This window comes from Temnothorax nylanderi, unplaced genomic scaffold (assembly GCF_030848795.1).
Source record: "Temnothorax nylanderi isolate EJ_2023f unplaced genomic scaffold, tnyl_v1.0 TNYL_tig0056_pilon, whole genome shotgun sequence".
In the NCBI taxonomy this organism is placed as follows: domain Eukaryota; kingdom Metazoa; phylum Arthropoda; class Insecta; order Hymenoptera; family Formicidae; genus Temnothorax; species Temnothorax nylanderi.
Window position 1 is genome coordinate 843,865 of NW_027249118.1, and position 18,063 is coordinate 861,927.

The following is an 18,063-nucleotide window of genomic DNA, read 5'->3' on the forward strand; positions in this document are numbered from 1 at the left end:
ATAATGAATTATGGATTTGATGTTGACAAATCTCGACTTCTTTTATTCGTAATAGTTCGTCATAATGCGAATAATGCCAATTTCCTGCTACACAAATTTGAATATTTTCTACAAGTGAATAAATAATTTTCACATAATACTCATAACGGAACAAAATAAACACCATTCTACATTTAGAGCAAGTGTAAAAAATGGGGAATATATCGGGGTAAAAATTATAGTCGTGATATTATAATTTTATATTTATATATTTTTTATTAAATACTTATGTGCGCTCTATTAAATATGTTATCGTATCTTATCGTCTTAATTTACATTTATGAATAACAAATATCTATATCAGCGGTAAAACTAAAAGGAAACTGTTTTTAATAAATTATTTCATGTCTATAACACAGAATATATTATTTTTGCAATAGCTACAGAAGAAACTCAATTGCACAGAATAACGTAGCATTCTGCCCGAGCCGCTATAAATTTCCAATCTTCCCAAACATCTCGTGTAATCAGTTAAATCAAATATTGAAATGGTGGATCGAAGCGAATTATATAACGGCATTATATTGATGTATGCGATTCCTAGGTACTCTTGCTACATATCGATAAATACGAATTGTGTTTGCGTACGCATACGTGTAATAGCGCGTGTGTTATCGTTTAGAAGATAGAAGCTCTGCGGATATCCAAAATCGAACAGGCGGAGCTTTTACATTGGCAAACGTATTATCGACTTACGAGGATTATGGACGATTGCATAATTACTACGATTCTGCAGAAATTGTATGATTTTAAAAAATTTAATTAATTTGCTAAATGCGCGATGCAGTTTTCAGATAAATGGAAATTTATATATTATTAAAAAGGACTAAAAAAATATCATCATCTATAAATTACGTGAACGATAATAAATCACGACACGTCAGACAAAATTTAATTAATAAAAACCCTGTGAAAGAAAAATGCAAAGAACATTTTATAATTGATATGTCATGCTTACAGGCTGATTTTACAGGTAGTTTGAGCCTTATTTACAATTATGATTAATAATATGTAGAAACTAATGACGCGCACGCGAGAGAGATAATGATATATAGAAATTTGCATCCATGTTGAATTAATAACATCGAATAATAATCCGCTTTACATTATAATTAATCGATACGATTTTTCTATGGCAATTGCACATTAAAATGCTCTTTGAACATTCAATATTTTTGCTTAACGTGACGTAGCGTTCTATATATATTTAATTATTTTATATATATTTAGATTGTTACACACACACATATATATATAGGCTATATTTTTGTTATATTGGTATACGTGCACTCTAGCACTCTTCTCCATATTTATATCTGATTTTGGCTGTACTACTGATACAAGGTAGTCACGTATTTCGTAAGTCCCATAGCATACGTATATATGGAGACCTGCCTACGTATCTTGGAATGGTTCCAGACTCTTCGGAAGCTGACTGATACATAAGCAACAAGTCTGCTCGTACGAAATGGAAATCTTGCTGCATTTTTTTGCATATACGAAAAATAAAAATTGTATATGTAGTTAAAGAAAATCGAAACCTCACCATAGTACAAAAGAATTATCTCTCTATGTTTTTTTTATATTAGATTAAAAATTTATAAATTGATTTTGTGTGTGATGTATTTTGCATATTAAAATTTTCGAATATGGATATATATTACATATTAAATATACTATACGAATATTAATGAAGATTTTAGCGACATTTTCAGTGATATCATTATAACAGAATTTCACTGATTACGAAGAATGCTAGTTTATGTGCGTTATATCAATGTGCGCAGATTTGCTGGAAAGAGAATGAATTAACTTCGATTGCATAATATTTGATGTAGAATCCGAGCAGTAATAAATTGACAATTAGTGTGAATTTAAACGTATTTTTAGTTCACACGTAACAACAGAACTATACCAAAATATTGTAGCGTAACGCATGTAACGTGAAAGAATCGCTGTATTGCGTTTTCGGCAATTTCATTGTATTACATACAAACAGAGCCGAATAATTTAAGGCAGTGGAAAAACATACACGACCGTATACAACGTTGTTGAATAAAAATGAGATACGTTTGTGAAATCGGAACATCCATTGTGACATGATTTTATGAGCACTTGTAACCATGGATTATGTGAAATTATATCAATTTTGATCTGTATTCGGTTATATCAACAAAGCTTGTGATAGCAGCAAATATAGGGAATGGCAATAAATTTTTAGTACGGACGATAATTAATTATTCGGGCATCATGGTTGAACTATATAGCCAACGACAGAACTATTTTCGTCAAAAAGATACTACTGTGAAAAAATGTTTACCGCTGCATCATATGTCATATCAGTCATATTTAGGTGGCACAATTACAGTTAACACGCTTTCCTGTATCAATATGCAATCCGTTGAGTGTGTCCATCTTTCCTCGCAACGAAATTTCCACGTCGACCTAGCAGATGTCTGGAAATTTATTTTCCCCGAGGCAAAGAACGATATTGCGCCAACTTGGAGTGGAAACCGGGCAAGAAGTCTTTGAAGTTTAATGCTGGAAACTCGAAAACATAATACGCTACCACTAAAGAAAATTTTACGGTTATCTCTATTCCTGGATCGATTCTCTCGCGCTACCGCAAGTTTCTCACGAATTTTTCAAATTGCATGAAAGAACATTGGCGGGCTTCCGCGAAATATAAAATCACACCAGTGCAGTATCTGCGCGATTTCAAAAGCATGCAGCGTGTATTTATCGTTGGTAGCTTGTAAGGTCACATAAAATTGAATTAGGAACTAATGTAACATAAAGTCTTCTTGAGCTTTTATTGATAAAAAATTATTGAATTCGCTGTATTAAATGTCTTCATAACTGTGTCAATATCTCAATATTGAAACGGCATTTCAATATGTTAAACGACATGTTCTTTGCCTTGATTTTACTATATTTTATTTGCTATATTTGCGAGGAAATCGCGCAATTGTTGAGGTATCCTGCATACATAAACTCAAGTAATTTCACACGGTTCCTCACACGCATATTATGGAACACGAAGGGGGAACGTGTGAAAACTTGACAGACCCGTAACTAAAATTCACGATAAACGCAGCCGTCGCCGCTGTGTTTTATAACAACATGCGGTCCAACAGGCCAAAGGACGGAATATATTACGAAAGGAACGACATAGGCGCACAGTTCGTCGCCATCTGTCGACGTTTGCGGATACGGCCGACTGCGAAAGTTTGTCTAAACTTTACCATGTACGTGACGCGATACGATATTAATCTCGATTTTGCATTATTTATTACTTCACCGAATTTGTTTGAGTACCGTCGAGAGAATGTCGCATATTGTCGCATGCCCAACGTGAAAGCAATTTTTAACTCGTTGCGTCGCGTCGGTTGGTGCTCTAGAATTCTTAGATAAATACTCACTCTCTTAATTTTCAAGTCAAATGTTCTGTGCACGAAAAGATTCGACAATTCAATCGTTTCGCGATGCAGTTTGTGGAAGCATTACAGTACAATTGGAACAACTGTTCGAAATTGCGAAATTTTACTCACGTATATCCGGTTTTCCTATCTGATATCTGACTATTATCTGGCAACGTAAAGTCAAACAATGACATTACGCTCCATCAATGTATTTCATGCGAAAGCACGTTAAAATTAGAAAAATTGCGAGATCGTGTACTCGCTTAATTTATTCTTTATAACTATCTATTTTGTAGCAGTAGCATATCGCGCGATGACGCGTGAAAACAAAAAGTGGAAATTGTATTACGAATTTTGAGGCGCAGAATATTAAAAATCGACAATTTAATTCGCCCATACAGCTGCGTACGCGGAAGAAATCTCTTCCATCACTCTATTTCAACAGCGAACCGATATATCTCTACTTGGATTACTTTCATTCTGAATCTGCACAGTCGGTCATGCAATCGTTACTGTATCGAATATTGCATGAAATTTATTGGGAAGAACATTTTCCATACAAAAGTCTCTAAATCATAAACAGGAATTAAAACCGGTATAATTTCAATCAATCTAATTTTCAATGTAACATATACTGAAATATGTATGTTACATCAATTATCGCATTTCTATTATCATGAATAAACAATTTTCATATTTACAATATTGAAATTTCCATTTATTAGAATTTTATTATCTTGATTTTAGATCCTGAATTATCTAAAGAAATAATAGTTCCTGGCAATTGAAATTTATCTTTATTTACCAACATGATGTTTACTTCTGAAATTTTTACAAACCCGTTGTACAAATCACACACACACACACACACACACACACACACACACACACACACACACACACACGCGCGCGCGCGCGAATAAAGCTACGAGAAAATATCAGTTATCGATGCACTCCCGTCTCGTAACTAAATAAAGTAGGAATCGATTTGATTGAATCATGGCAGTCGCTCAGCAAATCCAGGTACGCTGAGGAAACGTCGACGGACCAGCCGCTGACGCAGCTCCAACTGTTACTCTAAAGCTAGTTGCACTGGCCTTACATACTCGATTATTCGCAACGGCGAATCAATTATCGATTACAAAATTACTGATATATTTCCTTTTCAAGAGTTTTCGCAATATTTTAAATTTAGATAACTATGAAGAAATTTCCCGAACGAATTCATAAAGCCCGTTGTTTCTGGTTTTTGGCTTAGTGTAAATAACATAACAAAATCGCCTCGCGAACGTGCGGACGTTGCAAAATGCCAGAGGAGCGGAGAGAGGAGACAGGAGAGTTGTCTGGTTGTATTGAACTACAATATACCAAAACGTGCAATGACGTGTATTGGAAGTGGGTGGAAGTAGTGTTTCGATCTGTGTAACCTGCGCTACTTCCTACCCGGAAGCGGATGAACGGGCAAACCACTAGCCAGCATCGTGTTTCCTTTCCGTGAGCGAGAAACTCTATTCGAAATTGTAATCTTTCCACTCGCGGCGTGGGTATCGTAGCTGCGATATCTTCGGAAACTATGGACTTGAGATCGATTTAATTCCCAGATAAGCTGTAGTAAGGTCGTTATGTTAGCGCGCACTGAACTTCAAATTAATGTGATTTGCTTAATACAATCGATATAATAAATGGTATTAAGGTAATAGTGGAGATTGAATTTGATACAAATCGAGTAAGTTAATGGTAAACTTATTTTATGATTTGTATTAAATTTCCATTAATTTTTTAAAAATATTAAATGACATAAAAAACCTAAAAGATCTAAAACAAATTACAATTTTAGATTTAGTCTGACGAGAAATTGAAAGTACATAAAATATTTAAATATCATACTTTAAGATGCTGGAATAACGCACGAAAGTGCACCATCGGTATTCGTTATGCAAAGGTACCGACTACCCCGACCGGCGTCGTTGCTGAGACAGACATAGAAGGAGGCAGGCTCAGAGAGCACGAAAGGGAGCAGGGAATGCGGTTGGTGGACTGCTTTAGACGCTAATGGCTTTCCCAACGCAAAGCGTCCATAGCCATGCTACGTACAGTCGTCGGGAGCAATGTTAGTTATGTCAGCCCAGGACAACCTGCAGAATTATACCTACCTACCCAGATCCTGAATTCTCCACTTCGTTCTCTCCCTCAGGCTCCAGAGCATGCGTGCACGCATATACGCGCGCGCAAACACGCACACGCATACACGAATACCTCATGGCATGTCCTTCGAAAGCTCAAAGATTACGGTGACCTGCGCGATTGAATTATCGGTCGTATGACGTATAGAGTTTTATTGTTCGTTATTAAATGGGTGATTAATTTCATTGACAAAACAAATGTTTAGTAAATTATCGGCTTAATTATCGGAATCCTGTATGTCAAGCGACACTGAAGAAGTGGCAACTATATGCATGCCTTTCGATTTAATGATCGGATAAATTACAACGTCAAGTCATTATGCACTTGTATATATTACCACAGCAACTCATTTAGACATGTTGAGTGATGTCACTATTTGTTAATGAATGATTGAAATTATCTTTTAATTACTATTAGCAATTTATATTTTGAAACTAAATTATTTGGGAAACGATTTCTATTATCTTTTATAATTAAAAGACACAACAGTGTCTCCTGATAAGGCCTAACATTTCGTTTTGTGTATGTGCGTGTTTTTGCATGAATTATATTTAAAGAGTCAGACTAACAATTTCCGTAATATTTACAACATTCACATGTACATATATATATCGGATCAGTGCAACTCGCGAAATTATTTTGGATTCTAGCGTTATATCCACTCATATAGGCTCGACCTTGTACATACATTCATAGGACGTATGTGCAATGATGACTTACGCATGATATACGCCACTCTAGCCATCTTTCTCGTCCACGGTGATGTAATCCGTCGAGACTTTCGGTATGCTAGTGAAGAATGAAAGCATTTACCAGACGACCAGGCGCCATATGTATGAACGTGGTTTGTGTAAGAGGAAAGAGAGGAAGAGCAAGAGAAAAGGAAGCAGATAGAGAGAGAGAGAGAGAGAGAGAGAGAGAGAGAGAGAGAGAGAGAGAGAGAGAGAGAGAGAGAGAGAGAAGAGGAGGATTTTGGCCATTGGTCGTCGTTCATCGAAATTCCGTTTAATCGCTCCACCAACTGCGCCAGCGCGCCTCTATTCTAAGGATGCTTTTCGATGCCCAAATATTCCAGCTGTCAATATTCCAACAAGAATATCGATCCGTCATCTGTCCGATATTATGGTATCGTTGATTTCCTACGTCGAATAGTGTCCTATTTCTTCTTGGTTTGTATTGGTTCGTAAAAGAAATTACTCTACAATTAATAATTTCTTGTTTATTTGTCACACGCGTGTTATTTCGTTTATATTTCACAATGTTTATACTATTCCGCGTCCGATAGTAAATCTTAATTATTATTTATTTATTGAAATAGCAACTTGAGCAATAATAATTGTCCTTTGACAACGCGCGGATTAAAATCTGTAACGTTATCACAGAAAGCCAAGGTATTGTAATAACAAATTTAAGATCCCATTTCCTCAGTTGCTACTACATTATGATTTTATTCAGCTTCGTAATTATTCAAGAAAAAATTGAAATACGAATCTTTATTTAAACCAATTTACTTTTCATCGACCTGCTCCACAGTTTCGCGAAACTCAATACGGAGGAAAAATTTAACGTTTTCACAATGTCGGCTCATAAACATAAGAAAAGGTAAATTTCTTAGTAAATCCGGTATCGAAAACTATGTCAGTCAATGCCACCATTCGGTTGAAAAAGTAAATAGATTTTTTTATTGCAACTCTATTACTGCTTTCGTAAATTATTTATGCTGCTGCTGAGTCGTTTATATTTGCGAAAACTGTGACATATTATATAATGCAATACCTTAACAAGATTATGAAGTGACCTGGCGAAGTTACTGGAAAGCGCGAATTTGGTTAAATGAGAATTCGTGAAATTCTCGGAATTATTGGCGAGAAGATTCTCAAGATTAGAGCAGTCTGTATTTCCCTATTCAATGCTGAAACTAGTCAAAGCGAACTTTGGCTGTTTCACCAGATAGTAGGCGACTACGACTGACACTTGACCTTCGCTTGCAGGATTTGAATATGCGAAATAGCTTTTTCTGGAACTTTGATTTATTGCAATTTGAAAATATTATTAATTAAAAATTTATATTTACTTCTTAGGAAAAGAGGAATGTAGATTATAATAATTCTATAAGTCTATAGAATTCTATAAGTAAAGAAAAAACATGTATTCGACACATTGAAGGAAAATAGAATCGTTAAAATTTAATTAAATAATCATTGAATTACTGTAAAGGGGCAAATGACAGGATTTATCTGCTGAGAGCGTTATATTGAATCGTACTTTCCTCACTCGTATACGACATTGCGGTTCAATCACGATGAATATGATTTTAATGTCCCTTTCGACATGAATCCCTCGCACGATTACATTTCCGACACATGATATGCTCCTGGAAAGGGATTAATGGACGAATGAGAGAAGGCAACTGTTCACGGATTTCTCGTTTTTTATCACAAAGTAGTATTATTAAAAATGACATAATGTTATTAAATGAAAGATTGTAACGGAAAGAAATTAATACAGGCAATATTTTTGAAATATCTAAAAATTTTTCAATAAACAGTTTTTTATTTGGCATATTAAATGTTTAAACTTAATATAAAATATACCTACAAACGTTAATAGAGCTGAGAGAACAAAACTAACAATAAAATGCAATCATAAACCAAACATTTTAATTTTGTCACTGTGTATTATATAATCCAATATTTCTTTGCGTGATAATTGTTATATCTTTATATTTGTTATATGCTGGCTTTCTATATGTGTATAAACACTAAAAGAGTACATTTTATTCATTATAATAAAATAATATAAAATATATAAATTTTTTAATTATTAAAAACAAAAATTAATGAAGTGATATAGAGACATTCGCTAAAATATAGAATATTCGTATAGTAAACATTTTCATAATTAGTAAAAGTGCATATTTCTCCAGTTAGACATCGTATCTTCAATGCTACCATCTATGCCCACGGAATGATTAAAATTATGATAAAAATGTTTGCAAGAAGGAAAGAGCGTTCATCTTGCAACAATGAACGTTTTTATGGCCTCGTAAAGATTAAACGATGTAGAATCAAGGCTATATACTTAGCGCACAATGGAGTATTTCGAAGAGGGTTGATATTTTATTTTCCTCTAACTGGTTTTACAGTTATGAGGAAGAGAATGAGAGACTGATATCGAGTTAGAGATAGATAGAGAGAGATAAACAGATAAAGATAGATAGATGAGAGAGAGAGAGAGAGAGAGAGAGAGAGAGAGAGAGAGAGAGAGAGAGAGAGAGAGAGAGAGAGAGAGAGAGAATTTTATTCAAGTGCCAGAATTATATAGATGACAGATTTCTATTTTACAAAAGGAGAAATAACGAATATTTTAATGTTTTTGTTAACGCAAAAATTAAATCATGTATTTTAAATTACAAGTATCATACAGTTGCATATTTTCGTGCAAAATGATTAGAGTAATTAAACTTTTAATTAAAATTTCAAAGAATTTTCCATAAAGCATACAAAGAGAGCAAAGTTTTTAACAGGGTCAAACGGAGTGATAATAATTTTGAATTCACATGTCCTCTTTATTTTATAATAACTTTGTTGAATTAATGTAATCTCTAAAATCGATAATTTTACTGGCTATTTGCGGCATGATTCACAATCGGAATGGTGGTAGTACTAAAAGCCTTGAAAGGACCCGAGATAGAAGCGGCCGAGCCGCGAACAGGACACGAAACTTCAATATTGACTGAGACAACCCTTCCGTGTTTATTCTCGGCACCCTTTCCTTTATCGTTGAAGCATGAGTCGCAGGTTTCCCTGGTATTAGCCTTCTCATCCAAGATTTCTCTTTAATGTATCTTGCATCATCGTGGATAATCATTGCGGAGTGATCTCTGCTTCATCTTGTTAATCGCGAATCGAAATAGTTCGTCATGAAATCGTGCAATTAACGACGAAAATCATTACATGACAAATTACACAGCGAAAATCACGATTACATCAATAATTATTAAACAATATGAAAATAAAAGCTTGAATTTTTTTATTTTGTGTGAACGTAAAACGATACCTGTGATATCTCTTACGTACTTACAATTAATACGAAAATAAATGTATAATATTTAATATATAATATAATTTTCTATTTTGTAAACCATATATAAATTCAACATTTCTGTAGCAAAAATTTAATCCGTTTTTCATTCAAACTTGTAAACTTAAAATTTTTTGTGTGATTTATTGCGACTGCTATGAAGGGATCAAGTTTTCCAGTCTTTATGATGAAAAATTTTCGGCACTATTTCATTCATGTCGTCGCGCAAACTTACCGTTCGTAAGAACGAATTTCTCGTCCACAAAGAAATTTTACTCTTGTCTGTGAAATCTTCCTGGTGAGTTTATTGACTCAGCGTATTCTTTTAATTTATATCACGACGAGTAGCCACTTGAGATACTCTGCAGAAATAATTATGATCAGGAATGGATAAATATTGAGAATATAAAATCAATTTGATAGTTTTACTTACAATTAGTAATATAAAAGCTTTATAACGTAAACATTTATATATATAGATATATATGATATTTGTAGACACACATATAATATTATTACATAAAAGGAAATATGAAAACACTTCACCAAAAGAAGGTAGTTTTTTTATTGCATGTCTTGAATATATAAATAATGAGATATACTACATATGTATATGTAGCTATCGGACTCTTTACAACTATTATCCGCCGTTTAATTTTTGCTTTTTGAATAGAGAAGGTAAAGTTTTAAATTACGTTTATACAAAAATATTAATGGCATCACAAATATCAGTGACGTAATTTTTATTTCAAGAGAAAAATTTCTTTCTCTTGGTTTTAATAAAAAATAATTAAAATTTAAAACGCAACTTAAAATGCATTTAAAACTCAACTTACTACTTCTGTCAATTCTAAAATTTGTGAATATAATTCAATCTTGTTTAATAGATTATCAGCGGCATCTATTATTGACATCGGTAGAATGGTTGTGACGTAATAACCGAAAGCTGAATAGTATTTGCCGAATTCGTGGTGGGACATAGTCAATCAAAAAGTAATTTACTTTGCAATCAGAGCAAGTTTATTGTGTAATAATTTCATAAGTGCGCACAATGTACATAGTTGCACGCTTGTGTGTGTCGTACGATAATGTCACGATGGTTAAATATACCTCAGTCAATTGACAAACTGATTATGAGATCAAAACTGAAATTGAAAAAATTATTTTGAAGAAAATGCAAAGATGATCTACTATTTATTAAATTTAATCGATTTTTCATGTCGATTCTTTATGCGTATCATTTCGTATTTACATATAAGGATATTTTCAAATCATATAAAAAACCAAAAATCATCTAAAATGTATAAATGATGTTTAACAGATATGTAAAAGATAATTTAAACATTGCTTGGGAGAGTCTTTATATATTTTTACACTATTTGTTAAACATTTATATTATTTGAATTTCCACATCAATATTCAACAAAGAATTTTGTACAACAGTGTACCCTCCTAATGCGAATACTTTGCGTTTATCACAAATCCCTTTTTTAATTCAACATCTCAATTTGAACATTATATATAACTAACTTTTTATATCCATTTGAAGCTAGTGCGATTTGTCGTGCGTATTCTTATAATATCACAGTGCAGATAGAATTTGATTTTCGAGTTTTTTTCATTGAACTGACTGCATTTGTCAGAATATCATTACGACGGTAGTACAGTATAGGTATGTAAGGAAGGACTATAGACTATGCGGTATCATTACAACTTTCAGGTCACACGCGGTTTAGTTGCTTTCCGCACCGAGATACCATTGATCCGCAGTAAAACAAATAAAAGTTTATCACTGCGGGTAGTATCGGCTTATTAAAGAACTAATATAAGAACGATAACAAGTATAGATCGCGTGCATAGAACGTGATAGGAAGCCAGAATGGCGGCCGCGCTTTTGGGTTCGCTGTTGAATTTCTGGATGTACGCCACCCAATCCTGGTTCCGCGTACTTGATGGGATCTAGTTTACCCTTCCTCGTTTCCCTGTACGTGAGTAACGAATAATTCGTTACCGGACAGGGAGAGATTTCAACGTGTTGCGCTAATTAGTAAAATCGAGCGCGCGCACGCATTGACGACCGCTCGTAGTCGCGACTAGTCACGACGAGGCGTTCGGAAAACAGTCGAAGCACGGCTACTAAATGCGAATACGCACGACTGAATGGATAATAATTATTACCGCACGGAGAACTACTTTGATTAATTAATCAACGCCATTAATCGGCCGCGAGCGGCGACAAAACATTCGCATGCGTATTCGCGTGCGTACTCACATTCGTGCCCCTAGCCCCTATTCGTGCTCCAGCTCCGTCGTAGACGGAAGATTAACGTAGCATGGCGCGAATGAGAAGCGATATCGGAAGTCCTCCGGGATGATGCGTCATTTCAGCTTGTTTTGACATTTATTCGCTTGCATGTCGACGTAATTCATGCACTGGCGCGTTGCGTGAATTTGTAACATGGTTAATGCGGTTATTGTTATACTGATATCGATCGCGCAATTACTTGGAGCCGAGGGAAATGCGTATGCGGTATACAGCTAGAACCGTAATCGTGATGATTTATTTTTTCATATATGCCGGCGGTTATAATGTAATTAAGAATACGGTGTTTCAGTGCTATAGCGCAAGGGAAAATAACGCGTGGTAATGAGCCTTCGCCGTTAGCTTTCTACATGAGTTATTTTCGCGCTTAATTGACCCGACTTTAAACGAGATTTAACGTTTTACGTAATTTTTTCCAATGTGCAGCATCGAATTACAGGACTGAGTTGCTAGTGCGAGCAATAGGCTCAACGCCCGCAGGCATGCTAATTCAACGCTAATTAATAGTAACCCTCTCGATAACTTGATGAACCCTCGAATCTCCTTTGAGTAGGCTGGCTAACCCTCGAATCCTCTCAACCACCACTCCTCTCTCTTTGTCCCGAAGTTGCGTCACTAACAATAAAATCTGTGGTGATACGAACATCAATTAGACGATAGGTGTTATCTAACTTTAAATCTAATAAAGAAATTGAACCATCGACATATCGACAATTTATTGACAATTTATTAACGAATAATCTATGATAAAACAACAATCATTTTTTATATACATTTTTATTAATCTGTACATTACGTGTATATAAATTACTTGGAAAAGTCTCCATTTAGTAATGAGTATTTGCGTGAAAGCACCGTATGTCCACCGAAATTCTCCGAGCATAATCTTTCGTCAACGAATCTCTTCTTTCGCATGTTTTTCATTTACTTTTTTCATTTACTTTAAAACCAAGCACCGGCGCGGCGCGGCCGTGAAGCGCTTGGGCGATTTCGACGCTCATTGTCGCGGCGAATTCTTCCCGTGCGATTTTCAATAACGTGTCTAGCCAGCTACAGTTTTTGCCGAGTTTCCGCACATCATACACATATACACATATACACATGCGTGCACATACACAAGCCCGAGCATGAGAAAGCGCGCCACGCCAAGCGGACGAGAACGGTTGAATTTCCAGCGACGTTTTAATGCTCGCCGCTTCGTGCGCCTGCAATTCGTTCAACTTTTATAGAAGGGAAGATTTACGAGGATTTTAGCAGTGGACGAAGCCGCGTTCCTACACATGCGTGTGGTCCTTGCACATGTAGACACACAGGTGACACGTCAGAACACGCACGGTGGATACGCGTCATAAACAACTCTTTTTCTCTTACCCTGATATCGGTCGAAAGCCTCCGCTTCGACACTCTATTCCGTTACTCTCTTATTGTCACTTTGCTTGTTGTTCGGCGCGAATTTTCTGAACGAGAAACGAATCCTGGCACCTCTGCACGATCATATCACTAGGTGCGAACGAAGGATTTAAAGATTTTAACTGTCATCAAATGGGATCCTACCTGCACGGAAAATGAAAAATAGAAAAGAGAAGCATCTTTTCTCATTTTTAGAATCGTATTGCACCTCCTCAGGCTATCGAACTTTTCTTTGTCTATATCTCTCCTCAACTAGGACTTTCTTACTTAAGTTCTTTCAAAACTCTGGAGACTATGTGCCATAAAGAATATTTTATGTTCCACCGAGACTGCATCAATATTATAATGGTTTCCATATATTTCTGACTTACGATTACCAGACATTAATTTTGAATTAAAAATAAACAAAAAGAATTATATTATATGATTAATGTTATCTATCTACCAAACAGATTTTATATTAAACATGATTTTTTTAAATGTTAAATGTTAAATCAAGTTTCTGCCGTGTTTACATATTATATAACAAAACTGAAAAATTGTATCAACAGGAACAACGTTGTTTGTTAAGCAATATGATGATAATTTTAAACATAATTAATTTTAAGCCGTTGATAAATTTTAACTTATTTTTAAAACATAATTAGTAAAAAATTGTTGATGTATTATGATGTATTTGCAGTGTATACATACATATTTTACCACATATATATTTTAAATATTTCTATGCACTTGCCAATTGTTATCTGGGACAGATCTTTACAGTCAATTTGAATTTTGAAAATATTAAAAAAATATCTCTATGCCTGCTCTATCTTTATTATCAGTGGTTTGTAACACTATTTATATATTAAATTGTATTAAAATACTATACCAATTGTGCCTTTTGAAATCTCATGTGACTCAAATATTCAAGTGAAAATTATTGATAAACTTTATATATGTATATACATATGTGTTCAGACTACTTGATTACTAAAGTATTATAACTGTGAAGTATTACAACTAATTATATAAAATAAACTCGCTATCAATATCCAACAGTAATCGTAAGTTTACGATTGTCGATACCGTCCACGTTCGTAGTCACGAATTTCAGTGCGCGGAGTGCGTTTGAACAATAATTTAACTTTATAAAGTTCATGTTGGAAGAAATGTCGTTACTGCTGTCGGAGGAACACCGATGAACTCACCGGTCGACGTCCATCTTGCATTCTTGTAATTTGTATTCGACGGAGTTCCGATTTCTTGAGCTATCGCTATAGCTATCGCGTTAAACGAACCACCGATCGTCATCGCTAACGTCAGTGATGACAGCAGTGAGGTGGCGATCAGGCCGTGGTGTTAAGCTCTCGCCGGATAAATGTGCGCGATGTACTATTACGCCAGCAAGCTGACTGCGGCGGCTTTAAGTGGCGTCGGCGGCGGCCTCATCGGGGGTGGTGGTGGCGGCGGCGGCGGCGGCGGCGGAAGCGGCAGCAATAGCGGCGATGGCGGCGGGGTCTGCCGATGCCACGAGGCCCAAAAGGAACAGCGCTCCTCGCCGAGGAGAACAACGACCCCCCAACCAATTCAGCCGACGCGGCATCATCATCCGTCGCGTACCTCCCGCGTTTATACCCCTACCCTTGGTTCTACCACCACCGAACACGTCGTTATTGAGCATCCTCGGCCCAATCATTACCATCGACATAGAACCAAGCATAAGGTATGTAAATAAATAATTGCGAATGTAAATTGAATTGTGTAATCTATAGCTGGAAAAGATTTGCGTGCACAAAAACGGATTTACTACATGGCATGCATGTATAAAAATATAATAAAGTATTTGTTCTAAAGAAAAATTATACACGTATATATTACATATATGTATATGTCGATATTTCCTTTTGATTATATTTACCAGTGTCTCACCCTAGGGTGTGCTGTATCAATGACTGCGAAAATATCTATTGGAAAAACATTTAGTTTAGTGATTCAAAGAAGTTTCGAAAGTTTATAAATGAAGTTTAGGAAGAGTTCGCATATCGGAATTTTAATGCTGCTGAAACTTTTAAATGCAAAGCGTTTAAAGCTGATGTATTACTATACAGGTCGAATATTAGTTGAGCAATATATCACCTGCTAACTCGTGTTATTAACTCGTGTTGTTAATGACTGTCTTTGAGACTGTCAATGAGATACGGATATTTATGTCTACAACGTCTACAGCGTAGTCAGCCGTTCTCCATTTACGGTCAGTAAATTTATAAAAGCGTAACTTCTACGAGCTTATGCGAGAATTGAATGAGATGCCGAAGCGATCGAATTGCTCCCTGTAGCGAAACTTTCGAACCACGTGCAGTATTCGAATAATCTCGAAGAACGCCAACTGCATTTTGACTCTATGATCCGCAAAGTGCAATAGAATTCTCCGCACATCTCGCGCAACTGGAGTATCAGACTCCGGCTATTATCAACGCGCCGCGCCGCACCGCGCCGCGCCGCTACGCCCGCGCCGTCTCGATATCGCGCCGTCGATTTCCTAACTCCCGAACACGCTTCTAATCGGCAAACTTTCGCCGCTACGTCGATCAGAGCACTCGCGCCGCGAATTCGAAAGGTTCGATTGTCTGGCTTGATCGAATTTGCGTACAGTTTCATGCCCGTTGAAAAGTTTCCCCGTAATTGCGCTTACCTGTGTCTTCGAATTCGATTAATGACGGATGCATGGTTCGTGGATACTCCGCTTTGTGCGAACCAGCGCCGGCGGTTGCGAGTGCTCGAGATGTGGTGGAAACTTATTAAAATACAGGATAAGAGGGGGGAGAGGCGCATTGAATTTCGGCGTGCTAAACGTAGTTAGAGAGGCCACTAGAGCCAAAACTGGAGATTGATCACTATTACGTAGAGTTAATCTACACCGTGTCACGGACTCTGATAAACTTGGCCCGGAATTCTCGATGGAAATAACACAGATGCTCGGTGGAAATTAATCTCTCGGGCGAGAGGTCAGCGATCGCGAGCCCGAAAGCCGACAAGATGCTTCGTTTCGCAAGAGCCGAAACAGGAACTCTGTCAAATTCCGAGTTTATCCAAGCTTAATGCTTATTGAGAAGTGCTAAAGCAGCGATATTTCTTAGCACGAAGTTTGTATATGCATCATAGAGTAGTATTATTCTTTTGTACTAAACATTTTTTTATAATAATCATTGTTTCAAAATTATGACGCATGATAGTTTATATATACATTCTGTTGATGCAAACGTTATATTTTATTACTTTCATACAATTATGATCATAGATTTTGTAATTTTTAGTAAGAATTGGTCTTCAATTAGACAAATATATAAGAATTATATACTGCTGAATCGTCGAATGTACAATATAATATATAAGTATAGATAAAATCAAAGAATACATTGTCCGGTGGCAGAGACATTAGCCAGGTTCAACAAGATCAAATTTGTATCTGTGTCATTATTAAATTTCATATGTATTACATTGCTCAATAAATACAGATATTGCTTAGAAATAAGAGATATCGTTTAATGTTTGAAATAGCGTCTGATCGAGTGGCAAGTTTATGTCGCGCGAAATATAAATTATACCTCGCGGCATAATATGGCACAATACGGACATTAAACATTGAATGACAGCGTCAAACATCTGTAATTAGCAGATAAACGATATCGACCCTTTGACCTGACGTGCGTAATAACATCCGTCGGGCGTATCACTCTACATTTTCCTACATTATTGCACATCAAAGTAGATCGAATCTGCGCTCACGCGATATTCAGAATACTACCCGCCTGATATCGCGGCGAAACTTTTAATTAAACGCCATTTGACACATTGCACGTCGATGCGTTCGCCATTATTGTCGCTACCCTTGTTGCCATCTTCGCTTACATCAATATAACCATTGTAACGCAAGTTACGCCAACATACCGTACATTTTCCCATGCCGTCAATCGCGCTTTCGCCGATTATCTTCGTTATTTTATCGCAAGTTATTTTATCAAGTACTGACAAGACATTTTTTTTGCGACGATCGCAAGATCGACGGAAAAGTTTTATGCCCTTCGTGGTCGGAAGATACCTTTTTTTAAAGAATGCGATTAGCGCGACTCCAAGGCAATTAATTTAAATCGCACCTTCCCAAGACAGCCTCCTCTAATTTAATTTTAATTTTTACAGCCCTTGGGGTGCTCTTTCATCCTGAGGTTGAATGACAATTTGTGCAAACAACTGCAAGGATAATAGAAAATTATTGAACTAAAAATGAAATAGTCACATGAAACATTTTATGTGTTATACGACAACGCTTTCCTATTTTTATTGTTATTAATATCTCATTATAAATTCAATTCTTTTAACATTTGTCCGTGCAGATTATCGTCGCAAGTTATGCATATTCAAAAGACAATCCATTTGAGCAATCGAGGTGGATATAGACGGTCCGAAGGCGAAATTTCTGCAAACGCAGGCTTTTCTCTATAGTAGGCTTTTGCGTGAGGAATCGCTGAATTTCATCCGGAATTTAAACGCAGATCAAAAGCCATGATCTTTATCTCATGATGAATGAACTTTCACGACACGAGCATTGGGGATCCCATT

General features: G+C 36.0%; 1 protein-coding gene and 1 long non-coding RNA gene across 2 annotated transcripts in view; one reads left to right on the forward strand and one right to left on the reverse strand.

Annotated features, from left to right (window-relative positions):
• The window catches only part of LOC139773039 (uncharacterized), a 291,846-nt gene that overhangs the window by 183,850 nt on the left and 89,933 nt on the right, over positions 1-18,063 (forward strand). The window lies entirely within an intron of this gene.
• Positions 13,083-14,793, reverse strand: LOC139773045 (uncharacterized). The gene is made up of 3 exons (XR_011718250.1): positions 14,655-14,793; positions 13,423-13,605; positions 13,083-13,256 (listed from the first exon to the last, which is right to left on the reverse strand). It is a non-coding gene; the product is annotated as an uncharacterized lncRNA (long non-coding RNA).